Here is a 27,252-nt window from a genome sequence, read left to right on the forward strand (position 1 = left end):
GAGGGAGTGGGTTTCCTCCTTATAGCTGTAAGCAGGATGATCTGCCGATACATTTGTCATATTTAAATGTGACGCACAATGTACAATAATTCACTCAAAAGTCACAAAATGTAGGATTTTACCCATCCGAAATTCAATTTGTTTAGGCAGAAGGACCAATCAAAGTCCTGTTTGAGGATTGGATACCCACACCACCAGTGTTCCCATTTAAAAGAACCAGCCCCCTCTGCAAGACTTTGTTTTCAATGAGGAGAGAGCTCAATTATGTTCAATGAGGTGAGCTTTATTTATTTATTAAAAACGTATAAAGCGCAACTACGGCCCTAAGGCATCTAGGCGCTGTTATTTGGCGGTACAGAGAAAACTCATCAGTAAGAATGAGCGCTGACCAATTAAAACAAGAAGGACTTCAGTGCCCTTCGGAAGAGGAGGTGCTCTTCTGTAGCTCTTAGTGTCAAGGGAGAAGATTCCACAGTGTAGGGGCCAAGACTGAGAAAGAGCGGCCGCCAAAACACGCCCGCTGGAAACTAGGCATTTTAAGAAGTGCCTGAGTAGAGGAGCGCATCTGCCTAGTTGGGTAGTCGCGCTCTACCTTGTCTTTCAAGTACTCTGGTCCTATGTTATACAGAGCTCGGTGAGTGACACAGAGGATATTGAACTTTATCCGTTCCGCCAATGGGAGCCAATGCAGGCACCCCAGGAGGGCAGCAGGTGGGGGGCATTAAGTGCCAACCTTGCTGCAGCATTCCGGAGCACCTGCATATGTGGTAGCTGATACCTGCGTTGCCCCAGCTAGGACCCGTTACAGTAGTCCAGTGAGCCCATTATCGTTGATGTAACCAGCATGGTACGGCTATCCGAGGGCAGAAGAGGCAGTATCTTCCGGAGGATTGTAAGTTTCCGAAACCCAGCATTACACACTGCTGAGATCTGGGCTTCTCGCGACCCACTGGGGAGAAGTCTCACCCTTAGGCTTTTCACTGATGTGCAGACCGGTGCTAGATGGGGAAACGAGCACATGAGTTCTGTAAGTTACGTGGCTGCCTGTGCCTATATTTACTAAGCATGAGTGGTGCCTAATGTACTGTTCTTGCTGCACACGTAGGAAATCAATGGCAGCATTTCCTGGGGGCACTGTGTTGGGCAGGGAGAAGCGGACGATCTTGGGCTCCCCCCGTTGGATATCATATTCTCAAGTGTCACGGCCACACCCATAGATGCAGAGCGGCACCCCGGACTCCGGTACTTCCGACATGCACCCATCAGCATCACAGGTTCCACATCTGCCTCTCTCGCTATCCCACTATCAACTTCCGTCCCTTTTTTCCTACAGAGCCATGCCCAGCGTGGCCAACAAAGTGGCAGAAGGGCGCTATACAAACCCGCTTCATATTGCATTATGTTACAATCTCTCCAGGATGGGCAATTGTAAGGACCATGTAAAATGTATACAGGCGACAAGCCCGAAATACTCTCAGGCTAAGATGGCAGGAACGCTCATCGAAAATACATGTTGTTTTATTGGGGAGTAGAGTGGCAAGGGAAGACACAGTCACAAAATTCAACCAGTAGACTTAGAAAGCCTGGGGTGGAGCAACAGCTTGACCATGAAGCCAGATGTGATGTTAAGCAGCACGGAATATGACAATGATGTGATAATGATGTGTTATTTATACAGCGCTTTCGCCAAAGCGCTTTACATTGAACAAATTTACATACAACATCACCTAAGAGAAGCTGGTACTCACTTATTGCACTCGGGAGATCAAAGGCCGAGTTGGCCTTGCGGGGATTCGAACCTTATGTTATGTCACGCTATGTTATGTTACTCTGCTTTTGTACTGCACCAAATCACCACCGTAGTAGTTTCAGACCGCTTGATCCTTGTCCGTGGCGTGTTGTGCTCCCACCCGGGGTGCTGCAGACCTTAGCCTGCTTGTGCCATAGTGAGCAGAACTGGAGAATGCATATGAGACTAATCACACACAAGAGGTGAAGTCACGTGCACAGAAGTGATATGTACTGTGGAGAATAGGAAACAATACAGCGTTACATTATGAGTTGCAAAAGTTTAGGGATCAAAGAGCAATGTTACTTTAACAACTGACAGGTTTAGGAGTGAAAATCACATGCGTAGCAGACGCGTTAGGAACGACGGAGAGAGAAATACAGGACTCAAAAGACCAGGTTTTAATCAAATATAATGAATCGTAGGCGATACACTCGTAGCACCCGAGCAGACGGGGATCGTGTGCCGCGCTTCCCTAAGCTGCCCTAGTACCTTGGTTTACACAAGCTTTGCCTTTTTAGCAACTTGAGGATGCCAGCAACTCTAAACCCTAACGCTCTCCTTCTCATCGGGGCAGAGGCGGTAGAAGAGAACGGGGAGAGGTGTTTCCACGGATGTCCCTGTCTCCGTCAGACTCTTCAATGCACCCCCACATAGAGCGGGAAGCGGGTCAGGAAACTCTGAACCACTGCAGTGGTCCAAGTGTACGAAAAGCCGTAGTGAAGCTATGTTCCCTGCTGGCCCGCCCTCGCTCCCCACCTGAGCCGGTCTTCGGGGAGGGCTGGCCGGGCGACCGCCCGGGACACCACGCCCCCCATGATGCCATTAGCCCCCACCACACCAGCTTGGGGGAGTCTTTCAAGGGCTCCCCCGAGCTGGCGTAGTGGGAGAAGGCGCGGCAGGCACAGCTTTTTGCTATTAAATGCACCTGCTGTCGCGGGCCCATTTAACAGCACCCTATTGTTATTAAATGCGCACCACCACGGTGGGCACATTTAATAACAAAAAGGCACCATTAGCCCCCCACCACGCCAGCTCGGGGGAGTCTTTCAAGGGCTCCACTGAGCTGGCGTAGTGTCAGAAGGCGGAGCAGGCACCCTTTTGTTATTAAATGCGCACGCGGCGGCGAAGTGCATTTAACAACAATAGGGTGCAGATGCACCCTATTGACATCATTACCTCCTCGAGGAGGTAAAAAAAAGAAAAGTGGCACAGCCTTGCCCCACCCCCTCCACCACCCCCCCTTGTTGACCAGGGGCGCATGGGGAGGGGTCACCAATTCGCCCAGGGTGCTGGTGCCCCTAAGGCCGGCCTTGCTCCCCACTAGCCCCCAACACCACGCCACCCTCCACACACAATACAACCCCCCAAACAAACACGCCTGGTGTTTAAGGGAATGTTTAGTGCAGTGCACTGAAGTGCAAGTTCAACTTCTTTCTACACTTTTATTTTAAAGTCAAACCATCCCGGAAGTGTTTCTTTTTCAAATAAAAGTATAGGAACAGTAAAACCTTTTTTAAAAAATATATTTTTTTAAAGTAGATGAGCACTGGTCCCATCTGCTCCCTCGCACTTGGACCGCTGCAAACCTGAGTTTTCCCACAGTGTTGGCCACGCAGCAGAGGAATCCAAACCCGATCCACAGGGATCAGGCAGAGCCATACACACCCGATCCACAGGGATCAGGCAGAGGAATCCAAACCCGATCCAAAGGGATCAGGCAGAGCCATGCACACCCGACCTGCAGGGATCAGGCAGAGCCATGCACACCCAACCTGCAGGGATCAGGCAGAGCCATAAACACCCGACCCACAGGGATCAGACAGAGGAATCCACACCCGATCTGCAGGGATCAGGCAGAGCCATGCACACCCGACCTGCAGGGATCAGGCAGAGCCATGCACACCCGACCTGCAGGGATCAGGCAGAGCCATACTCACCCGATCCACAGGGATCAGGCAGAGCCATGCACACCCGACCTGCAGGGATCAGGCAGAGCCATACTCACCCGATCCACAGGGATCAGACAGAGGAATCCACACCCGACCTGCAGGGATCCGGCAGAGCCATGCACACCCGACCTGCAGGGATCAGGCAGAGCCATAAACACCCGATCCACAGGGATCAGGCAGAGGAATCCACATCCGATCTGCAGGGATCAGGCAGAGCCATGCACACCCGATCCACAGGGATCAGGCAGAGGAATCCACACCCGATCCGCAGGGATCAGGCAGAGCCATGCACACCCGATCTGCAGGGATCAGGCAGAGCCATAAACACCCGATCCACAGGGATCAGGCAGAGGAATCCACACCCGATCTGCAGGGATCAGGCAGAGCCATGCACACCCGACCTGCAGGGATCAGGCAGAGCCATATTCACCCGATCCACAGGGATCAGGCAGAGGAATCCACACCCGACCTGCAGGGATCAGGCAGAGGAATCCACACCCGACCTGCAGGGATCAGGCAGAGCCATACTCATCCGATCCAAAGGGATCAGGCAGAGCCATACTCACCCGATCCACAGGGATCAGGCATAGGAATCCACACCCGATCTGCAGGGATCAGGCAGAGCCATACCCACCCGATCCACAGGGATCCGGCAGAGCCATACTCACCCAATCCACAGGGATCAGGCAGAGCCATACTCACCCGATCCACAGGGATCAGGCAGAGGAATCCACACCCGATCTGCAGGGATCAGGATTCTGATGCCTGAATAAGCTGGATGATTGCAGCAGCCTGTGCTCGCTTTCATTTGCCATTGATCAAAGGCAGGCGCACCCCCTATGGTTAGGATATGATATGGCATGTATAACGTGCCTATACACAAGTGCCTATACACCATTGTAAGGACGCCGGCCATGTCTGATCTGTCCCGTGTGAGTAGGCGCACACACAGAGGCGATCACGACAGATTCACTGCACAGAAAGCTGGGAGCCAACCTACAGAATCCGGCGGGAAGGGCCGCAGAAGTGATCAGCTGTTTCTGCTGGATTCTCTGGCGCAGAAAGTACGAGGCCCCGAGTGTGGAAAGGGGCTCGCTGTCAGATCCGATAACCTTCTCTGCATAAAGGGATCTCCTCTTCGGAAGAAAACATGAAAAAGGGATTGTCTGCAAGACGACTCTGCGACTTAAATGCTGATCTTTACAGTGGGTGTAGCGTTTTGTTCAGCAAGCAGCATGCGAATGTAACTAAGCAAATGGATACATAATTAAGTAAATACATGACTTGCTGGGCCTCCAAACCTTTTCCATGAGAACATAAAGCCCTCCCTGGGGAAACTCGTGCCACAAGTGGCAGGACTGTGGCTGCCAAGTCTTAGGAAAGCACCATGAATCCGTTTGTGTCGCCGGTCACCCAAACACAGAAAAGTATAGGCTTGCCAGGGAAAACATTTGCGGGCATTTCTTTCCGCCCTTGAAGTTGGGCATGGGAAGGTCATGGCTTGGGTTTGGGTACTCAAAGACTTTGCATCCCAGAGCTCTGATGCTTGAAAGCAAAAGAGGGGTGGAGGGCGCTTTGACTCTTCCGCAGCCACAGCATTTCGCATTGCAAGACCGGCCATCTTTCCATGATGCATTCTGGTGCTCAGGGGAGCAGACGTATGAATTTCCCAGGGGGGGCCCAAATACAGGAAGTGCCATCACTGGCAGTTATATGACTTCAAATTTGCATGTAGTCGCCAACTTGGTGCAACGGCGCGTGGGGGGGCGGGTGTTGGCGCGCGCAGCGCAGAACAGTGGAAACATTGGCTAGCATGCACTGCATATACTAAAGTCAAGAAAGAAGGAGATTTAAGCCTTCGAGTTCCATTCCAGTAAGACATCACTACCCCTACTCCACCGCTCTATAATCGTCCAGCAACACAACTAGGATGGGAGAATGAAATGCTTGCTAAATAGAAGGTGCAGCTGCAAGGTGGAGTACCACCACCACCAAAAAAAAGTTCCCAATTCAAGGGAAACGAGAAGTAAAGACGTTTCCCTATTAAAAACTACCAAGCAAGACGTGTGTGGTGCCATAGTTCAGTAAAACATCAACAATTCAAACTTACAATAGTGCTGCTGTAGATTGGCCAGCCGAAAGTGACATTTGCTCAGATTTTACCTCTGGGTAACCAGATAGAGTTAGGGATGTAGCTTAATCTTAAACCTTTCAGTGGACAGATCAGATGTGCTGCTGAAGTATAATGCAATCCTGGCTAAAGTATAATGCAATCAAGTGTGGTTTCAGACTTGGGGGGGAAGAGTGTTAACTGCTTTTAACATTGTAGTTTACCAGAAATTCTGGTAAAGTAGTGTACAATGTTAAAAAGCAGTTACCCAGGCTCACCCTGCACCCAGGTGATGTTTGGGACTGATGGAAGCACTCGCGTCTAAATGTTGTAGCCATGGTTGTCTCCATGTTTTTAAAACTCCCACTTTCCGGGTTTTCAACATTCATTTGAAACACCCCTTATTCAAAAAATGAATGAGTCAGTAAAAAAAAAGTATACCCCACTTATGCTTAACATCTTACCTTCCAAGAAACCTTCAGTCAAAATTCACCCACTGCAATGTTCCTAAATTCAGATTGCAGAGTAGTATCCGACTGAACCTCAATCAGCTCTTCCTGGGCATCAAATGGATGATGCACCACCTCCTCTGCCAGAAAAGTCTGCATCACCCAGTTATTAATGCCAGCATTTTCTTCAGGGAAGTATTCATCAAAGCTGGACCTTAGTGTTGCTAGGTGGCTTGCCCAGCTCCAACTGTTCTTTTGCAAAGGTCTAGCTTCCTCTTGAAGGCAAATACTTTTTTATTCATTCTTTCCTCTGTGTTCCCATGTCCACAGGAATGCCCCCAAAGGTGGGATTGGGAGTTTCTGGGGTGGTGAGTTCTAGTGGTCTTAGTTTCCTTTATAAAATACACAAATCACATAGTATGTCAACCAGACAATGTATCATTGTGTACAGCTTAAAGTGGGCCACCTGACCCAAAGCAGCACACTAGGAGATGTATTTTGGAACGATCAACATTGTAAACACACCTCTAGTTTAGATTGTAAAGAGTGCTTGGGCTGCAATTACGAGCACCCAGTTAATAAAGTCCAGACTTAAAACACTTGATCAGCAGACAGTGAGAAAATAACCTTGTAAAAATAAAATGCAGCTTTGCATAAAATTACAGAGAATTTTGGGATTATCAGGCACTGGCATGCAGGCTCTGCTGTTGCTGTGGGAGAAGTGAGACTTGCGACAGCGACAAATTTAAGGTTAATAGCTGCTGTTTATCACAAGATGGCAGGCCAGCACAGATCTTATGTGTAAGTGTAACATTTCTAAAGTGTAGAATGTTATTTTATTTGCAAAGTAGATATTCTGCGATGGTGGTGGAACTAATCACCCAGATCCGGCATGCAAGAAATATGAGTCATGCTCACACGCACAAAGGTAACAGGACTGTTTCTGAAATAAATCACAGAACTAATACAAACCCCATATATAAGGGGACATGTGTTTATTCACATGTATTAAAGGTAGGAGTCAAATTAACATAGTGTAGAAATACCTAAAACTACTCAATGTCAAAATGAATACATTGGCAAAAGATGGCAACAATATTTATATCCATTGGAAACCACAAAAGAAACTAAGCAGGAGTCCTAGAATAGGAGTGGCTAGAAGTACTGTATGAGACAGGACATTGCTCCTTATACGAAACAGTCATTTCCTGATATTTTAACAAAAAAACATACAGCAAATCATGATTTCTGAAATTTTTGTGAAACATTGGTGAATTTAGATACATCCAGTATTACATACATTGTGATGAGGTTAAACAAAAAAAAACACAACAAAGGTTAGGTACGTTCTGCTAGAAAACATAGTAACTTAACTATGCACATGTCATTTCATTAGGCATGTACAAAGTGTAAACTCTAGGTCCAATGTTACAAGAGAGTATGGGCCCATTTGTTTGTTTGCAAATAGAACGGAACCTTGTTGTTAAATGTTACACATTAAATGGGTAGTGGCCAATCCTTGGTCTACGTCGGGAAGAAAACTTCCCTAAGATTGAACTGGCGGCAGGATGGACCTGCTGCAGTGACATTTCGGCTTGGAGATGGAAAGCCTTCTTCTGGGCCAGTTGGATTGTGACAGCCTGTATAATGTGAACAAAAAGCAGAAACAAATCCACTTAGATTGGGATATTACTTGTGGGGTATTAATGCAACGCATGCTGGATCAATGGTTGTTAAAAGAATAACAAAAATACCACATATGGATATGTGTTCTAAAAGAAGAAGAGGGTTAAAAACATCTAACCTTGGTATGGTCCGAGCTGGAGGTGCAGGAAAGGAGGAGGGGCTGGACTGGAGGTCTGGTGGTGACTCCCAGAAGCAGTGGATCGGGGGCGGCCCCTTAGTTAGAGGTGTATACTTGGTCAAGGGAGTCCCAAGGTGTGCCGCTATAATATCTGCAAACAAGCATAAAGCAAACGATGGCTTAATATTGGTTGTGAAATACGAGAATGCCAGAATACTGGCAATCTGGGGAAAGTGGTCTCCTACTTACCTAACAGAAGATTAGAGCCTCTGCTATGTGGGGATAAAGAAGAATCCCAGGTGGTGGAGATGCCTCTACGTGGCCAATGGCATTCAGGATGCGAGGCACGCACGTTCATGTAATGGAGCCTCCTGTAAAAAAGGAGAGTGCCATTAAAAAGCTGCTCGGGGTATGGGCCTAACAAAGTAGTGTCCTGGCCCGTAGGCATAAAAATACGAAAAACCTGCCTGGTATGGGCTATGGGGGCCGTGGTCATACCTGCTTAGTCAGGGTCAGGCGGTGGGAAGAGCGTGCAGCAGGACCGCCGTGGTCTCCAGTGGTCTGCCGGGGCACGCTGCTGGGTGTTCGGCTGGTGAAAACGCAGAGCGGTGTAATGTGCAAGGCACGCATGTGCCAGGGAACAGTGTGTGATCCACAATATTCCCGTGTGATGTATTGTGCGCATGCGCGAGCGGGTAGTGTACAGGCACAGTAAGCTACGTGACACTATCCCTCAGGGGAAAGGCCCTGGATGTGACAAAGGGCGCATGCTTGAGGGGATTAATGATGAGCACCCTCTGGTCAACGGACATCATACAACTGTGGAAAATGCAGTGGACTGTATGTCGCTTGTATACAGAGAGCTAAGAGAGCTAAGTTGTGTCATGTGAAGGGAGGGTCCCAAAAGCGTACAGGTGCAGTCAATGCTCCCCAAGCATGCTTCCTAAAGCGCAGATCTTAACCACTGAATGCCCACTGAACAGCTATAAACCCTTCTACGTCAGCAAGAGGCTGATGTAGAGGAGCCAGTGTTAGAAAGCAATGAGGTAATTATACTGTACCATATACCGTGGGAGGTGATGCCCCCCCAAGACTCAGTGAAGGCCCCTCGTGTCAAAAGGTTGAAAAGTCCTGCCGTCTCAGTACCCACAGTCCTAACTTCTCCCCCGCTTAGAGTGGAAGCAGACTGCGGCACACAGCTTGTAATGCAAATCGCACATTTTAAGCGTCAGGACAAAAAACAGAGAACTGAATACATTGCTGAGGAAAATGAGTTCTGACTGGCAACACTGGTAATACCATATAGAGCCACATTATCGCACCGCCCAACTATGAGTTTGAGGGCAAAGGTGGAGGAAAATCCTTCAGCAAGAAGCTGGAGGTATTTCCTCCACCATACTGCCTAAAATAGAACAATTTGCGGTATTACCACCAGCAAAATTACTACCAGCAGTAATACCGCTGAAATCCACCATGGAGTCCTATGGACTCCAAGTAATAGGGACTAACACTGCCTACCACCACTTGTAATCCGGCAGTAATACTGCCAGACCAAGTGGCAGTAATGGTAGTACAGCTTGGTGGTATCTCGGCAGATTTACAGGCCACACAGAGACATCACCCCTCTCCATGTTGTCTTTTATTGTAAAGTGGATTACCAGGTTTCAGACCTGTAAGATACCCCTGACCCCCACCATTCCATCCTACATAAACTTGATGCCCCCAGGCTGTTCTTCTAGTCTACTTTTATTCTACCCATGTAGATCCAGGAACGTCATATTACTGTCACTTTCATGGATTATTTTACTTTCTGTTCCTTAAAGCCAGGGGTCTTAAACATGTGGCTCTCCAGATGTTTTGGACTACGACTCCTATGATTCATCACCATTGACTATGCTGGGTGGGGCTGATGAGCATTGTAGTCCAACACATCTGCAGAGCTAAAGGTTGCAGAACCATGTGTCCAAGCAGAGACCTGGAACTCCATGCTGCCAAAAGCACCTTATCATTTGACTCTGGCTCTGAAATAGAGACTTTATGCCTGCCCTTTACCCACAAACACTGGGTGTTAATATTATACCTTGGAGCGGCACGCGTTACTATCACTAGTGCAAGAAACAGACGTTCAGGATGGGCGGTAAAAAGACTTCTGTGGGTCGTCTGCAGCCTATGAGTTCACAGGTTTTGGTTGACCAGGGAATAGCACACGAGGGACAGAGTTGGGACAGGTTGGCAGGTTAGCTGCTGGAAACCTTTCAGGTGGCAACCGTAAACCCATGAAGAGGGAGCGGAGATGTGCAGTGCTTCTTTGCCCCCCTGATTCTCTGATTTGTCAGAGCTACATTTTCAAAGCCTCTCTCTGAATGGAGCATGAGTGCATTCATCTCTCAGTTGACTTACACAGTTATTGTTCTGTCTGCGTCTTTCATTTGTTATAAAACAGCACCCAAGGTTGGTGGCTCTCAGTGGGTGGGGAGCCTGGGACGCTCCAAGGACAACGAACTGACAGCCAGGGGGTTTTAGTAATGAGCTACTTTTGTAAACAAAATGAGCCCCCAAAAATATTTTTTTTGTTACTGCACCAGTAAATCATCAAGAATCGATGACTGGGAGAGAGGCTGCAGGAGAGCGATTCCCCCTAATTTGTATGGTACAGTAGCACAGATAGGAGAAAGAGGTTGGTTGGCTCTCGACTTACATCTACCTGTTCAGTAACACACCTGGCAGTGGGTAGTTGAACTGGCTTTGGGGTCCCCGTTTCTCTGTGATAGCATACTCTTGAGGGCATACTTTTTTAATGAACATTTAATTGCAACTGCATGTGTATACCAAGTGCTTAATTTGTAAAACAGTAGGTACCTGTTCCCAAATATGTTCTAGCACTTCTGTGACACTTGGGCAGTTCCAACCCCCTGCTCCCACCACCCATAGTACAACACCTTCTTTTGCCATGATGATTGCCATCAAGGCAAAAGAAGGTGTGCGCTTTTTCTTTTGTCTTCATAAATAGGCGTGCAGGAAGAGTCGTGCCGGGACCCGATTTTGGGATTTCGAAATCCGGTCCCGGCAAAAACCGAGACCGTAGCCAGCCTTTCAATCCCCGGTCGGGGTTTGGAATTTTTTTTAAAAAACGGGACGGAGGGTGATTTCCCCGGACTGTCCTGGGAAAACCGGGGCATCTGGGCACCCTACATCAGACAGCTCAAGAATTGCTCTCGTCGTCACCTCGAGCCCCTCAGTGCACTATATCTCCCCGTTGTTTATAGATACCCAGCTACAATCCTGTAGGTGGGAAACAGTGCCGAGTAGCTCTGTAGTCGGTTCGTCATCGCTGAGCTTGCTGATGTGCCCCGCCATGGAACATGTCAAGCACGAACAATGCATGCATCCATAGTGGCCATGCAAAAAGTATATGAGATACACTGTTGGCATTTCCTGACTTGCAGCCACACTCAGAATCCATTTCCCGCGGAGGCCGCGAATTTGCGAGTGTGATAGCTCAGAAGCAGCACCAGCAGGGGCGCTGAGTACGGGGGGGGCTCCGGGGCCTGAGCCCCCCCCCCGGCAAAATCAAGTCGGGGCTGAGCCCCCCCCGGGCCGGAGAGGAGTGATGCAGCATCGATGGCCCTTTCCATCGATACTGCATCACTTCTCTCCGGCCAGGTATAATCGCGAAAATGTGCGATTAAGCCCTCCACTCTAGGACTCATTGGTGTATGGTCCTGGAGGGGAGGGCTTAGGCGCAGCGGTATTCAAACTGTGGGGCGCGCCCCTCTGGTGGGCCGCAGCCTCATGCCCACGGGGGCGCATCCACAGTTTGAAAAGAAAAAAAAAAAAGGATAAATGACCAAAGGGTCGGGCTGTTGCTTCATTAACAAGCAGCAGCCCGATCCACGGCACCTGCCACACATGCTAAGTGCGACAGGGGCCCGGCCTTTGTGAGGCCTCAGGCCCCATTAAATGGGGGCATGAATGCTTTTCACGCCCCCATTACCTCTCCCTTCCCCTCCCCGGTGCTCTCCTCCAATAAGAGGAGTGTGCCTGTGAGCACACACCCCTCCCCGCCCCCGCAACAGATTAGCGACATAGAAATAGGATTACAGTTTTATTGAAGTCCTACTTTTATGTCTATGGTCCGTCCCATTTTCTTTCTTTATCTGGACATCCTACTGTAATGTCACTCGGACCCCAAGGGGAAGAGAACGGCGTTGTTGATTGGTGCCCATCTATAATGTTGTGTTGGCAGTCTGTTCCTCCATTCTAGCACTGACACAGAAATACTTTGCAAACTTTGTGCATGACATCTCACGCATTGCCACACAAGTTATTTGGCGAAGGTTACCGGCTGGTAAAGAAATTGCATTGTCAACTGCACTGCTATAACTTCTGAATGAGTTGAATTTCATCAAGATTAATTTATGATGTTTGTCTTGAAATGTTGATGTTATGTCCCGTGTTTGCCTCTTTGTTTTTGAGTTATGTGGCTATTAACAGGAAATGTCATTCATTCCTAAATTAGTCTCAGTTAACGCTACATTGCATCGACCTTATTCTCTCTGTTATACAATGACAACTGTATCTTCGATTCTTTTACTTATTCTTACATTAATTGTACAGGATTTTGTCTCGTTGTACAACTATTTTATTATTGTGAATTCTTTTATATTTCTAAAAAATGATGTAATGTGTAAAAAGTAATTTTCTTTCTTTGTGACTAAATGCACAATAAAATAATAATAATAATAATAATAATAATAATAATAATAATGTTGTGTTGTGCATGGCTCCCATCAGGATCTCTTTCCAACCCCTTGCTCTGTCCCAATGCACAAGCAGTAAAGGAGGTCGATAAAGTGGTTGAAGTGGACGAAAAGAAGTAGTGGAACTATGTTCTCTGCTTGCCTGCCCCCGCTTCCTACAAACCCCATTGCCACGCCCCCTCCCTCGCGCAATACAAACCCTCAAACAAACACACCTGCTATTTAAGGGAATGTTCAGTGCCGTGCACTGTGCACGTTTCAACTTCTTCCTACACTTTTATTTTAAAACCAAACCATTCCTTAACAGTTTCTTTTTAAAACAAAAGTATGGGAACAGTAAAACGTTAGTAGAGGAGTTTCGCTCCAAAGGCTCCTGCCCACTTCGAGCACTGAGGATGCATGAGTGATGCATAGAGTCAACACTTGTAACTACCTGGGCCTGACATGGTGGACATAATGGAGTAACACTTGTATCTTGATTAGATATGCTAAAGACAAGAAATGACTACCTGGGCCCGACATGGTGGACATAATGGAGTAACACTTGTATCTTGATTAGATATGCTAAAGACAAGAAATGACTACCTGGGCCCGACATGGTGGACATAATGGAGTAACACTTGTATCTTGATTAGATATGCTAAAGACAAGAAATGACTACCTGGGCCCGACATGGTGGACATAATGGAGTAACACTTGTATCTTGATTAGATATGCTAAAGACAAGAAATGACTAGCTGGGCCCGACATGGTGGACATAATGGAGTAACACGTGTATCTTGATTAGATATGCTAAAGACAAGAAATGACTACCTGGGCCCGACATGGTGGACATAATGGAGTAACACTTGTATCTTGATTAGATATGCTAAAGACAAGAAATGACTACCTGGGCCCGACATGGTGGACATAATGGAGTAACACGTGTATCTTGATTAGATATGCTAAAGACAAGAAATGACTACCTGGGCCCGACATGGTGGACATAATGGAGTAACACTTGTATCTTGATTAGATATGCTAAAGACAAGAAATGACTACCTGGGCCCGACATGGTGGACATAATGGAGTAACACTTGTATCTTGATTAGATATGCTAAAGACAAGAAATGACTACCTGGGCCCGACATGGTGGACATAATGGAGTAACACTTGTATCTTGATTAGATATGCTAAAGACAAGAAATGACTACCTGGGCCCGACATGGTGGACATAATGGAGTAACACGTGTATCTTGATTAGATATGCTAAAGACAAGAAATGACTACCTGGGCCTGACATGGTGGACATAATGGAGTAACACGTGTATCTTGATTAGATATGCTAAAGACAAGAAATGACTAGCTGGGCCCCACATGGTGGAAATAATGGAGTAACACGTGTATCTTGATTAGATATTCTAAAGACAAGAAATGACTACCTGGGCCCGACATGGTGGACATAATGACCCCGTTGCTTATTATAGGTGTGGATTTGAATCTGAAGTTACGGAATTGTCCTGTGGACAGCTCTTGTATGGCAGAGGGAGATGCAGCCTATCGCACTGATTTCACTGTGACGCGAGATAATACCATGCGTTTGAAAGGGAAATCACTCTTACCACTCCTTCTGGAACTAGTTTTCCATTCAACAGGCCCATTTAGCTTTCATAGCAGTAGGTACTCTTCCATCATTGACTATTCTTTAGTACAGGTGGAAGGCTGGCACTGCGTAGTTGGCTTCTGTGTGGACTGTACGGCCGGAAGTGGACATGACCCTGTCACGCTTTCTCTTATGTTGGCACCTTCTTGATGATTTTAAGCTCTTGTAGGCATTTGTAAATCAAGAGCAAAAATCGGATATCATTATCTCCTCCGTCTTACGGGATACAGAAGTCCATACTCTTGGCATTTAAAAATACCATGATGATAGCTCGATCGCATCTAACGGCTCTTTCCCATCTTCTTAAATTAACTTGCATGCTCCATGCTGGTGTAGAGAGGACTGTACTAAATGTAGAAACAGTTCTGAGGATTTGTTGACACTGCACTTGTCATTTTTATTAGTTGAAAAAAGAAAGTTATGTAGATACTGGGGACTGTCGCTTGTTAGGGGTGACCAAGGGTACCATCATAGACCCTGAATAGAATAAGCATAATGGTGTTTCACACCTTATCATGCGCCTGTCCACTCTGTGTTAAAAGATGGTCTAAATGGCGATGCCAGTAGTATTCAAAAACTAGTTTTATTGATTCGTTGCCCCTATGTCAACACGTGTTTCGACCTCACCAGAACCTCATCAAGGCAGGGCTGATAATCCACCATTTCACATTACATATAATGGTTCCACTATTCAAAAACAATTAATTGTAAGTATCATGACCAAAGATTCCATCATCAAAATACAATAAAGGAAATCATGAATTAGAACAATTAAGACAGACAGAATTGGATGGGCATGGGGAGGATCAGAGTGGGCAGAGAGACGGGAGATGTGCATAGTCTATTAGTTGGATAGCTCAATTACAGATTGAGATGTTACACATTGTATTTCTCGTAAGTGCTACTAATAAAGAAAGACGCCCCCTTATCGTGGTGATCCTCGTCCCTCCAAGTCTCTGTCTCTCTATTTATATTCTCCATCCAAGTATTAATCCATAGCTGCATTGACTCATAGCATATAAGATAGTCCCATCACCTTCTTATATATTATATATAGCTACACTCACTTGCACAATGTACACCACAGGTGTTCCCACCTTAGTTGCTGTTAGTCCTGATGCATTTGCGCAATGTCCACCTATCCACTATTAATGGGATCTCATTCCCAACTCAACCTGCAACGGTCACAAAGCATGTTCTCCATTTTGCACGTTTGATGTACCAATCCTTATAATGCAGTAGTCATTACAGTATCCACTCTCTACTTCCATGCTTTGTTTTTAATAACTTGCCAAAGTGTCCTCTCTGGCACCTCGTATGTCTTTGGTGAAGGCGTGTGTACAACTCTAAAGCTCTGCTGGGTCACACCGGCACGCCCTATTTGGGGAATATAGATCCATCCGCCAACTTCAAATTTGTCAACCGGCCTAAATTGTATGCCACATGATGACCTATTGGGAGGTCCAGTTCACTAGTGGATATCTAAATCAGCATTCACTTTGATCTATTGCCCAGGGTTCGTTTTGGTCAGTGTGCGGGCCTCACACCAGATTTCCTGTCCATGCATGGGTTAAGAGATGGGTGATTGTCGATATCCCTTCTTTTTAACAGTACATGTTAATTTTGTACCTGTCACAGGTTTCCCCCCTTCTCACCTGTCTATGTTGCCTGGTGTCCTCTTTAGGTGGAGTCTTCTTTCGTATGGTTCGGGACTTAAATAAGCCCGCTCGGCCGTCCTCGGCTTCCAGATTACGTTCAGCTTCGATGTCCAGGATCGCGGGAAACTCCGGGATTATTCAAGAAGGAGTAGGGGGGCAAGCGGAAGCGATGCAGGGATCCCGGGAAGTTAGGAAAGAGGGTAGAAGTAGGGAGAAGGGAATCCAGGGGCCAGATGATAGCAAGTAGCACTAGAGAAGGTTCGGAGCACACGTCCGATCACAGCTAGTAGCAGCTTTGAGACGTGCGGGGCCGCAGGGGTGTGGCTTCTTTATAGAGGATGCTGCGTAGAACGTGAAGACTGGCGGGCAGCGTTCTGATCTTGCCGCCATGTTGGTAGTATTATGGAGTGTAAGGCCTGACGTGTCAGGGACCAGGAGGCCCAGAAGGGGCGAGTTCAATGGTTCATGACAGCATGCCTCCTCCGGAAACTCGTTCCACCGGGTTTGCCCGGTTGTATGAGATGGAACCTTCCGAGTAACCTGGGGGTATTTAGATTTGAGATAGGTTCCGAAGTGCGTTCACTGGGGAATATCCTTTCCATTCCACCAGGTACTGGAGTTTGCCACGTCCATATCTAGAATCGCAAATCCTGGAGACCTCATACTCCAGTTGGTCATTGATGAGTACTGGTTTGGGACGAAGGTTAGTTCGAGAAGTCTGAACATATGGCTTCATTAAGGACGTGTGAAAGACTGGGTGGATTTTCTTCCAGGAGTCTGGAAGCTTGAGTCTGTAGGCCACTGGGTTGATGACTTCCTTTATAAGGAATGGCACATAATATAGAGGAGCCAATTTATTTGGTCGCAAATGCCGTGGTAGCAGTTTCGAGTACAGCCAAACCTTATCCCCTATTGTGTAGGAGGGGCTTGGTCTTCGTTTGGAGTCCGCATACAGTTTGGTCTGGATCCTGGCCTTTTCTAATTGTTCTTTGGCTTCTCTTTGAACATTAATGAGCATTTCAATCCAGGAATCGACTGTTGGAACTGGTGTAGGATGAGGAAGGATAGAAGGTAGAACCGAAGGGTGGAATCCTTGGCTACAGAAAAAAGGACCGGTCTTAATAGCAGAGTGGTCCGAATTATTATAGGCAAATTCAGCCACTGGTATTAAAAGGGACCAATCATCCTGGACCTTGGTAGCGAAGCAACGGAGGTATTGTTCTAAGGTTTGGTTTACGCGCTCTGTGGCTCCATTGGTTTGGGGATGATATTCTGAGGAAAGAGTGCATTGGATTCCTAGTATTTGGCAAAGATGTTTCCAGAACTGAGAAATGTATTGGGGCCCTCTGTCTGATATGATCTTGGAAGGAAGTCCATGCAGTCAGAATATGTGTTCCAGGAAAATTCCAGCAAGTTCTGACGAGGATGGCAGTTTAAACAGAGGTGTAAAATGGGCCACATGGGTGAACAAATCGTTGGTGACCATGATGGTTGTGTATCCCCTGGAAGGTGGTAATTCCACAATGAAGTCTGTTGCTATGAATTCCCAAGGCCTTGTTAGAAGTGGAGGTTGCTGCAATAGACCCACTGGTCTCTTGTTGTCATGTTTGTTTTGATTACAGACAGAGCATGCCTGGATATACCTTTTTACATCAGCTTTCACTCCAGGCCACCAAAAATGCCTTTGTATTAATCGGAGGGTATTGGTAATACCACCATGCCCGGAGTAAAGAGTATTGTGACAGAGATTTATTATCCTTTGCTGTAGTTTTTGTGTTGGGATGACCAAGGCATTGGACCTCATTACACGGTAGGCGGAGAACCATGGCGCTATTAGCGCCATGGTTCATGCCGGTAAAATACTGGCACTGCCTTGGTGGAAAGGGGAATTACCGCCCCATTCCAAGGTTGGCGGGGCGGTAATTCCCCCTTCCACCATTGCCCTTCCCCATTCCCATTTTTGCCCCATAGGGCATAATGGGAATGGGGAAGGCGCTAATTACGGCACCGCAAATTGCGGTACCGTAATTAGCTCCCTGGGTCCCTTTGCGGGTTGGTTTTTAACCCCTGCAAAAAGCAGGCGTTAAAATCCCCAACCCGCAAAGGGACCTCGTAGTAAGGCGGTAAGGATTTACAGGTACCGGTAAAATACCGGTACCGGTAAACCCTTACCGCCTACCGTGTAATGAGGCCCATTGTCTTTGAACAAGTATCCATTTTTGGTTTTCAGTTTCCACTGGTTCTTGTCCGAGATATCTTTCCAGAGTTCCAAGGATTGAGTCTGAATGCGGACTTCATCAAGGAGGCTGGTCGCCTGGGCTACAATTATTGTGTGGGGAAACATCTTGGGAAATGTTCGGTCAACAGGAGGTTCATAGTCAGGGCGCCGAGACAAGGCGTCAGCAATTACGTTTTGTGTTCCCGGAACATGGTGAATCTGGAACTGGTATTGGGCAAAGAAGAACGCCCAACAGGCCTGACGGCTGTTCCTGCATTCCAGGGCCTGTAACACTTGGAGATTTCGATGGTCCGTCCGGACCTGGACAGGATGTTTAGCTCCTAGAAGTAAATGACGCCACTCAGTGAAGGCTTGACAGATGGCTAGAAGATCCTTTTCTAAGACTGAGTAATGAGTTTCACTGGAGGTCAATGTCCGTGAAAGATAGGCAATAGGATGTTCTAGCCCGTCATCGAGTTCCTGTTTCAGAACTGCTCCGATGGCATAGTTAGAGGCATCGGTTTCCACTAGGAATGGTCGATTTATATCAGGTTGAACCAGGATGGGGGCTTGTGTAAATTCTGTTTTCAGGCGTTGGAAGGCCTTCTCCTGGGCTGGGGTCCAATGATAGGGAGTATCTTTCTTCAACAAGGAGATGATCGGTTGAACAATCTCGCAGAAAGATGGTATAAACTCCCGATAGAAATTGGCCAAGCACAGGAAAGATTGGATCTGTTTTACGGAGGTCGGAGTTGGCCAGGATAGTATGGCCTTAACCTTGGATTGATCCATGCCTATGCCATCTGGGCTAAGGGCGAATCCTAGATAGTGAACAGTGGAAACATGAAAAAGGCATTTCTCGGGTTTTGCTAGAAGCTTGTGTTCACGTAGCCATTGTAACACTGATTTAACATGTTCTTCATGCTTGAGAGGATCCTTAGAGAATATCAAAATATCGTCCAAGTAGACGATGACGAAAAGAAATAGCATATCCGAAAACACCCGGTCCATAAAGCGTTGGAAGATTGCCAGAGCATTAGAGAGTCCAAAGGGCATGACCAAGTATTCGTAATGACCAAAGGGTGTTCTGAAGCCTGTCTTCCATTCATCACCTTCACTAATAAGAATCAAGTGATAAGCACCCCTGAGATCCAATTTGGTGAATATTACGGCTCCTCTTACGGCTTCCAGGATATCTGAAATCAAGGGTAATGGATAACGATCCTTAAGGGTGCACTGATTAAGACCTCGATAATCAAGACAAGGTCTGAGTTCCTTGGTGTCTTTTTTAGGAACAAAAAATAATGAGGCTCCAGCCGGAGACTTGGATGGGCTAGTATCTAGTATCTAGGTATTCACGAAGGGCCTTTTTCTCTGGTTCAGACAGGATAAACATCCTTCCAAAGGGAATCACGGCTGAAGGTTCGGTTTCAATAGCACAGTCCTCAGGCCTATGGGGTGGTAGGGCTTGGACAATAGCAGAAAAGAACACATCGGCGTATTCCTGGTGGGTTTTAGGAACCTGGATGATGTTGGAGACCATAAGAGGATCTTGCTGAGTTGTCGTATGTTCTTCTGATGTTGTCAGTGAAGGATCCTGGAACAGACAATGGGACATGCAAAATTCGGAGCCTAGGAACAGGGAACCAGCTGTCCAATTGATGTATGGGTTGTGTTTTTGTAGCCAGGGCATTCCCAATACAATTGGGTAATGGGCAGATTTTATGATCTCAAACTTTATCCTTTCTCGGTGTTGGTTTATAGCAAGCTCAATTTCCTTAGTCTGAAGGGTTATGGGTCCAGAAGAAAGGGGTCTTCCATCAATTGCTTCTACAGGTTGCAGGACGTTCCGGGATTCGTAAGGAATATGATGTTTAAGGACCCATTCCTGATCTATGAATATTCCCAAGGCCCCACAGTCCACTAGTGCCAGAATGGGGTAGGATTCCTTCTTGGATGACGATAGAAAAGCCTGTAAGACTACCAGGGAGTTTTGTCCAGGAGAGTTCAAGGATGGAATAGATGTGGAGCCTGCATCTCTCTCCTGAAACTGAGCTCCATCTAGGATCGAGAGCTGGCGTTTTCCGAATGCCGTGGAGGGGCTAAGGGACATTCTCTGACTAAATGCTTGTCCGAGGCACAGTACATGCATAAGCCAGTATGGATCCTTCTCAGCCTTTCTTGGGGGGATATGGGTCCATGGAAGGCCCCTAGCTGAATGGGTTCGGGTTCATTTGTAGGAACAGGAGAATCTTTGGATTTTGAAGGGCTCACAAGAGGATTTCTTTGGATGGTTGACTTGGTCTTCCTTTTCTCAGCCCTTCTTTCCTGGATGCGGAAATCAATCTGTAGAGCAAGATCCATAAGTGCCTGGTAAGAACTAGGACGTGCTACCCTGGCTAATTCATCCTTAACATCTTCATTTAGCCCTCTTCGAAAGAGGGTGAAGCAAGCTTCAGAAGGCCAACACGCTTCTTTAGCCAATTGCTTAAATCGAGTTACGTAGGTGAGCATGTCCTGAGAGCCTTGCTGGAAATCGAGTAAACGCTCTTGAGCATTAAAGACCTGTTCTGGGCAGTCAAACATAATCTTAAGTGCTTGAATGAATCCATCATAATCATCCAAAAGGGAATCTCCGGTGTTAACTAATGGTGTGGCCCAGGCTAAGGCATTCCCGGAGAGTTGAGAAATAATAAAGCCCACTTTAGCCCTGGGGGTGGAAAAATAATAAGGTTTAAAGGTAAAGTGGACCAAACAAGAATCCAGGAATCCTCAGAGAGTTTTTGCACTGCCGTCATATTTGTCAACAATGCCGCCCAATAGCACGCTGTCCTTTGAGGCAGAGTCACGTGAAAGTACCAATTGTTTCAGCGCGGCGTTCTCCGCTTTCAAGTTCTGTACTTCGGTCGATAGTTCTTGCATGCCACGCATAAGATCCTGGATGGCCGTCTCCATGTCTGTATCGACTTCGGTCAGGTGGCGTCTCAATCTGTCACAGGTTTCCCCCCTTCTCACCTGTCTATGTTGCCTGGTGTCCTCTTTAGGTGGAGTCTTCTTTCGTATGGTTCGGGACTTAAATAAGCCCGCTCAGCCGTCCTCGGCTTCCAGATTACGTTCAGCTTCGATGTCCAGGATCGTGGGAAACTCCGGGATTATTCAAGAAGGAGTAGGGGGGCAAGCGGAAGTGATGCAGGGATTCCGGGAAGTTAGGAAAGAGGGAAGAAGTCAGGAGAAGGGAATCCAGGGGCCAGGGGATAGCAAGTAGCACTAGAGAAGGTTCGGAGCACACGTCCGATCACAGCTAGTAGCAGCGTTGAGAGGCGCAGGTCCGCGGGGGTGTGGCTTCTTTATAGAGGACGCTGCGTAGAACGTGAAGACTAGCGAGCAGCGTTCTGATCTTGCCGCCATGTTGGTATTATTATGGAGTGTAAGGCCCGACGTGTCAGGGACCAGGAGGCCCAGAAGGGGCAAGTTCGATGGTTCATGACAGTACCCTTGGAATTAAATCAAATCTTTTGAGACAATAATAGGATAATTGGTTGGAACATACGTGAATTGGCCTATGCTGATGATGTCATCCTCTTGGCACGCGGAACCTCCTCATTGCAGGCATTGGTTAAAGGTTATGTGTGTTTATAGCTGCTCGGGATCTGCATCTGAATGTTAGCAAATCGCGAGTTATGTGTGTTGGAAATTATGGTGGAATATTGTTACCCAGATTGAGCGGGGCTTTGCTCTAGCCTGCCTAGGCTAGGGCTGGTGGGCCATTACCATCCTGCAACTTTCCCCCACGCGGGGGTGATTGCTAGATTATCCCTCACTCAAAATGGAACAAGCCCATGACAAATACCTCAAATGGATTGCAGGGCATTTTGTTCATTTTGAGGACTAATCTTCTGCCACCTGGCTCGCCTACTCATTAACAGCAGTGGTGATCTCCCCTCAGATGAAATTTACTTTGGTGATGACACTCTCCCATTTGGTGCAGCCTTCACATCTGTAAGGAGGAAACATATTCTCCCTGTTATAAAAAAAGAACACAGGCATCACACAGCGCCAGATAGCCGTGATGCGCTTTCTGTCTTTCCCCAATAGACATATTTGACATGTTATGTTTTAGACTGAATGCACACTGGCCATAAGAAAAAACATGGAAAATGGTTTAACTAATTTATATCTTCCTCCTTATTGTTCTCAATTAATATCTGTAATATAGGTATTTTGTGCTGAAGGTTTTTACATTTTACAACCCAGCCATAGCCTTCAGGACCTTCCTCCCATTTCACTCCCCGCCCATCCTAACCCACCCACGACTGCCCCTGGTCAGTCCCTCCCGCACACAAATAAGACAGCTTAGGCAGCTCACTGGCGTGCAAACACCCTTAACCCCATCTTTACAGCCCACTGTGCACCTCGCACAATAAAACTCCCACCCCCCTTGAATCCTCTGCCCCCTCCCTTGGCAATGCTGCTCCGCCCCTCAGGCTTCCATCTTACCACCCTCCACCCCACCCTTGTAGACACCTAAGTCACACTTCACCTCTCTCAGTGCATCATGTGTCACCTTGGCCAACACAACCCTGTCTTCAAACCCTCCTGCACAACCCTGTGCCCCTTAAGTGGCCCACACACTGCTCACACCGTACTGTGGGTACACTTCCAGCTACACATTGCTCTCCTTCTCCTCTCCAGGTCACCACCTGCACATCGGCCCTACTCTCTGCAAACTTGCCCGCCCACTCACAACCCTGTCCTCGTCCTTTTCCACTCCTCTCTGAAATGCCCTTGCCTGATCAATATGTCCCTAGACCTCCCTCCTCCTGAACCTCCCACAACACACTCAGACAACCGTGCTCCTGCTGCCCCCACGCACAACCAGATCCCTCTCCTGATGCCTATCTCACAGCAAAACCCTCTTCTTCTATCCTGAATACTCATCAACGCCAGATCGGTTGCCAAAAATAAACATAACATTGTTGACCTCACATCAATAGCAAACCCAGATTTCCTATTCATCACTGAAACCTGGAACACCAATGATTTCAACCCTGTCGCACATGAAGCCTCCCCTCCCGGCTACTCCCTGCTTGTACACAACAGGCCCAGTAGAGCGGGAGCCTAGCCATCCTCTACAAACAACACCTGTCAGTAATTTCCACAGAGAGTCTTCCTGGCAACACCAAATGCAAATCCTTTCTCGCTAAGTTCCGCCTCAGCCCTTCAGTCACCCACATCTTCCTTCTCGTTATAGGCCACCCAGATACAATTGATACTTTGTCAATTCTCTCTGTGACTCCCTCTCCCCCATGCTGATCCAGCACCCTGCACTCACTATGTTAGGAGATTTCAACATCTGGTTTGATGTCTCCACCAACCCCATGACACGCTCCTTCTCTGACAATCTGGAAGCCCTCGGCCGGTCACAACTGATCTCACGCCTGACCCACATTGCTGGAGACACCCTAGATACGCATTCCTGCACGTTAGGCCAAATCTCCGCCCTCACGCCTCACCCACTCATCTGGACCGATCACCACACTATCCCTTTGTCACTTCAATACCTTCCCCCACCGCAGCCCCTCCACCAATCAATCCCTCAACTACCCCAGCAACCCTCCCTCTTTGGAATAAAATCGTCAATCCAGACCTGGCAAATTCCCTATTTTATACACTTCTGGATCTTGCTCCCATGGAAGTACACCCCTCCATGGATCTCTTTGACCTATAGCTCTGCAAAGCTATGGACCCCCTTACACCAGCCCGTCACCCCTCTGGAAGATCGACCCCACACCAAAAGTGGTACACCCCCTCCATTAAAGCACTCAAAACCCTCAAGCATCGCCTAGAGCGGGCCTAGAGGACCACCCCAACCCCGCCTAACAAAACAACCCTTGCAAGACTGAATAGGGCATACTTGTACGAAATCAAGAAAGCTAAAAAAAAAACATTATGGGAACAGAATCTCCAACTCCAAGAATCCATGCAGGCAACTCCACAAAATCTTAGGGAAATTCAATTACCCAGCTTCCTAACCCCTCCGCTCCCCAACCTCACAAGCCTTCTGCGATGAACTTTCCAACCACTTTGATAACATTGCCCTTGAAAGACACCATTCCATAACCACTGAACTAGCTCTGATCCCGCCATCGACTTCCGTACCCTCCACTAACCTAAACCCTTACTCGCCCTCCCGACCTACTTCCACTTCTTTCACCCCTCTTTTCCATGCCTATTTCAGCAACCTATTAGCATCAGCAGACCCTCGGGCTCGCCTGAAGACCGTTGCCCACCGCCCCTTCCACTAAAGATCCTTACCTCCACCTGTGCTGGCAGCGTTGCCCGCTCCATTGTAAATAACTCACTCACATCAGGAATCTTTCCAAGAGGCCTTCAAAACCTATCATGTAAAACAGATTCTCAAAGAACCCAGCCTCGACCCACTCTCTCCATCAAGCTACCACCCAAATTCCAATTCCCGCTTCATTGCCAAACGAATTGACAGTGCGGCGTATAAGCAACTTGGCCTTTTCATGCAAGCCAATAGTCTCCTCGACCCAGCCCAATCAGTAACAGAATCTTCACTGGTCTCCATCTGGAATGACATAAAAAGAACCGCCGACTCAGAACGGTGTGCCGTACTCATCCTCCCGGAACTATCCGCAGCCTTTGATACAATCGACCACTCAATACTGAGGAACTGGCTCCTCACACTAGGCATCAAAGACTCAGCCATTAATTGGATCACCTCCTTTATTTCTAAGTGCTCACAATTCGTTCTCCTTCCCCCTTTCTCCTCTACCCCCGCCCAGTCACAAAAGGGGTGCCACAAGGAACCTCCCTTTCACCACTCCTTATCAACCTCTACCTAAGTCCATTACCAGTTCACATCTGCTCACACAACCATACCTTTTTTTTAAATCCCCAAGATCCAAGCCTCCCCACCTCCCGAACTAGCCTCTTGTCTCTCGGACATCAACCATTGGATGACCAACAACCACCTAATCCTCAACCCGGGCAAATCAGAGATCCTCATATGCGGCAAAACTGCTCTTATCCCCCAACCTTTACCGTGGCTGGCTGCCCTTGGAGACCCACCTGCCGCCCCCACCTCCGTCAAAAATCGTGGATACACTATGGACGCAAACCTATCCATCTCCACGAACATAAGCTCTGTATCAAGAACTTGCCACCACGAACATCAGCTCTGTATCCAGAACGTGCCACTTCCAGCTAGCCATCCTAAAACAAATCTTTCCTCACCTCTCTTACCCTCAAAGAGTCTCAGTAATACTGCCCATTATCATCCTGCGCCTGGACTACGCCAACTCCCTCAGTCTCGGCATTCCTGCACACCATTTCAGGAAACTTCACCAAATCCAAAACGCAGCAGCCAGACTACTCCTTAGCCTCTCGCCCAAAGAACACATCACCCCTGCACTCCGAATTTTGCAATGGCTCCTATTTTGCCTAAGAGCAGCCTTCAAAGCCATGTGCATCATACTGTGTCTTCCATAACACGAGACCCCAGTTCCTTTCGATCAAAATCATCCATTACCAGCCACTCAGAAACCTTGTATCAGGCTCTGCTGTCATCCTGGCTATCCCACCGAACCACTCCTCCAGAGTTGGCGGCTCAGCTTTCGCTATCCTATCGCCCACCATCTGGAACACTCGTCCGCTGCTCATCCGCTGCCCCAAATACCACCTCTCCTTCGAAAAAGCCCTCAAAACTTGGCTATTTACCACATATCCTGAAAACACCCTAAAAAAACATTTTAATCCTGAGTATATAAACTGTCTCCCCAAGCAGTATCGGCTGCGTTTCTGGCATCCCAGCAGCCCGGACCACACACACTATCATACACCTATCACTATCCTGCCTCCCTTCAAGCAACACTAGCTGACCCACAGCACTCAGATATGTAATGTCACAGCATTGATGAAAAACAGTCAAATCGCACCAATAGTGGTATAAGCACAGTAGTGTGATAGAGCCACCAGCACCACAATCGTACAGATTGGGATGAATTGCAGAAATTCATGGGAAGTCGGGCCACCATGGCCATATCCCGAACCAGCAGGATAGCTGGGGCTCCCCTGTGCAACACCACAGGAGGGCAATCATGAACCAGCTCAACATCGCTCTAGAAGGAATGGGGGGATAAATAGATATTTTGCAAATATGAACAATAGGACGGGCAGCCCTTGGTAAAGATACCTCCTTCAAAATGATCAGTAAGCATTCGATGCCTGGGTAGACTCGTCACCCGACCCACTAAGAAGAATCTGGATGCACAACCCGTGCACCTCCTGGGGTCATTCGTTGGAGCATAAACGGTCGCTGCTGCTAACCATTTTGATCACAATCACAAAAAAGTGATTGTGCTGTTCACATAAACTCTCCACCTACTTACACCAGACTACACCTCAACACCTCTGACAACAAAGTGCAGCACATACCTTTGACAAATAAGGGCACGCTGAACACATAGCGAGCCTCTAGCACTGACGCCACCCCTACTCCTCTCAGCACCCACCAACATGCCTGCCCGCATGAAGGTAGACCCCGTAAGGTAGGGCCTAAAACGCCTAAGGCTCCAAACTATTCTGAAACATTCCTTTTCAACAGTAGCCCACCTAAGTTCTCTACCCTTGAGTTGTCTACTGATGAATATGATCGGATGTTCCCTCCCTTTGTCATCTAACTGGGACAAGACAGCTCCAATTCCGGTGTCGCAGGCGTCAGTTTGAACGATAAAGGGCTTGCTGTAATCAGGCGCACACAACACAGGTGCCCTACACAGACTTTCTTTCAAGCCATTAAAGGCCCTCTGACAGTCTTCAGTGCACTTAACCTTCCTAGGCTGTTT

General features: G+C 47.6%; 1 protein-coding gene across 4 annotated transcripts in view; it reads right to left on the reverse strand.

The window, feature by feature from the left end:
* CAMKK2 (calcium/calmodulin dependent protein kinase kinase 2) overlaps nucleotides 1–27,252 on the reverse strand; it is a 557,312-nt gene that overhangs the window by 361,859 nt on the left and 168,201 nt on the right. Inside the window, exons 3-4 of one of the 4 annotated variants that reach the window (XM_069619566.1) lie at nucleotides 8,354–8,475; nucleotides 8,105–8,255 (exon numbers count right to left, since the gene is read on the reverse strand). The exons of the other annotated variants lie outside the window; for them this stretch is intronic. The gene's annotated coding sequence lies outside the window, so the exon portion shown is untranslated. The remainder of the gene's footprint in view (nucleotides 1–8,104; nucleotides 8,256–8,353; nucleotides 8,476–27,252) is intronic. 4 annotated transcript variants of the gene reach the window in all.

This window comes from Ambystoma mexicanum, chromosome 10 (genome assembly GCF_040938575.1).
Source record: "Ambystoma mexicanum isolate Mex_15411 chromosome 10, UKY_AmexF1_1, whole genome shotgun sequence".
NCBI classification, from domain to species: Eukaryota; Metazoa; Chordata; class Amphibia; order Caudata; family Ambystomatidae; genus Ambystoma; species Ambystoma mexicanum.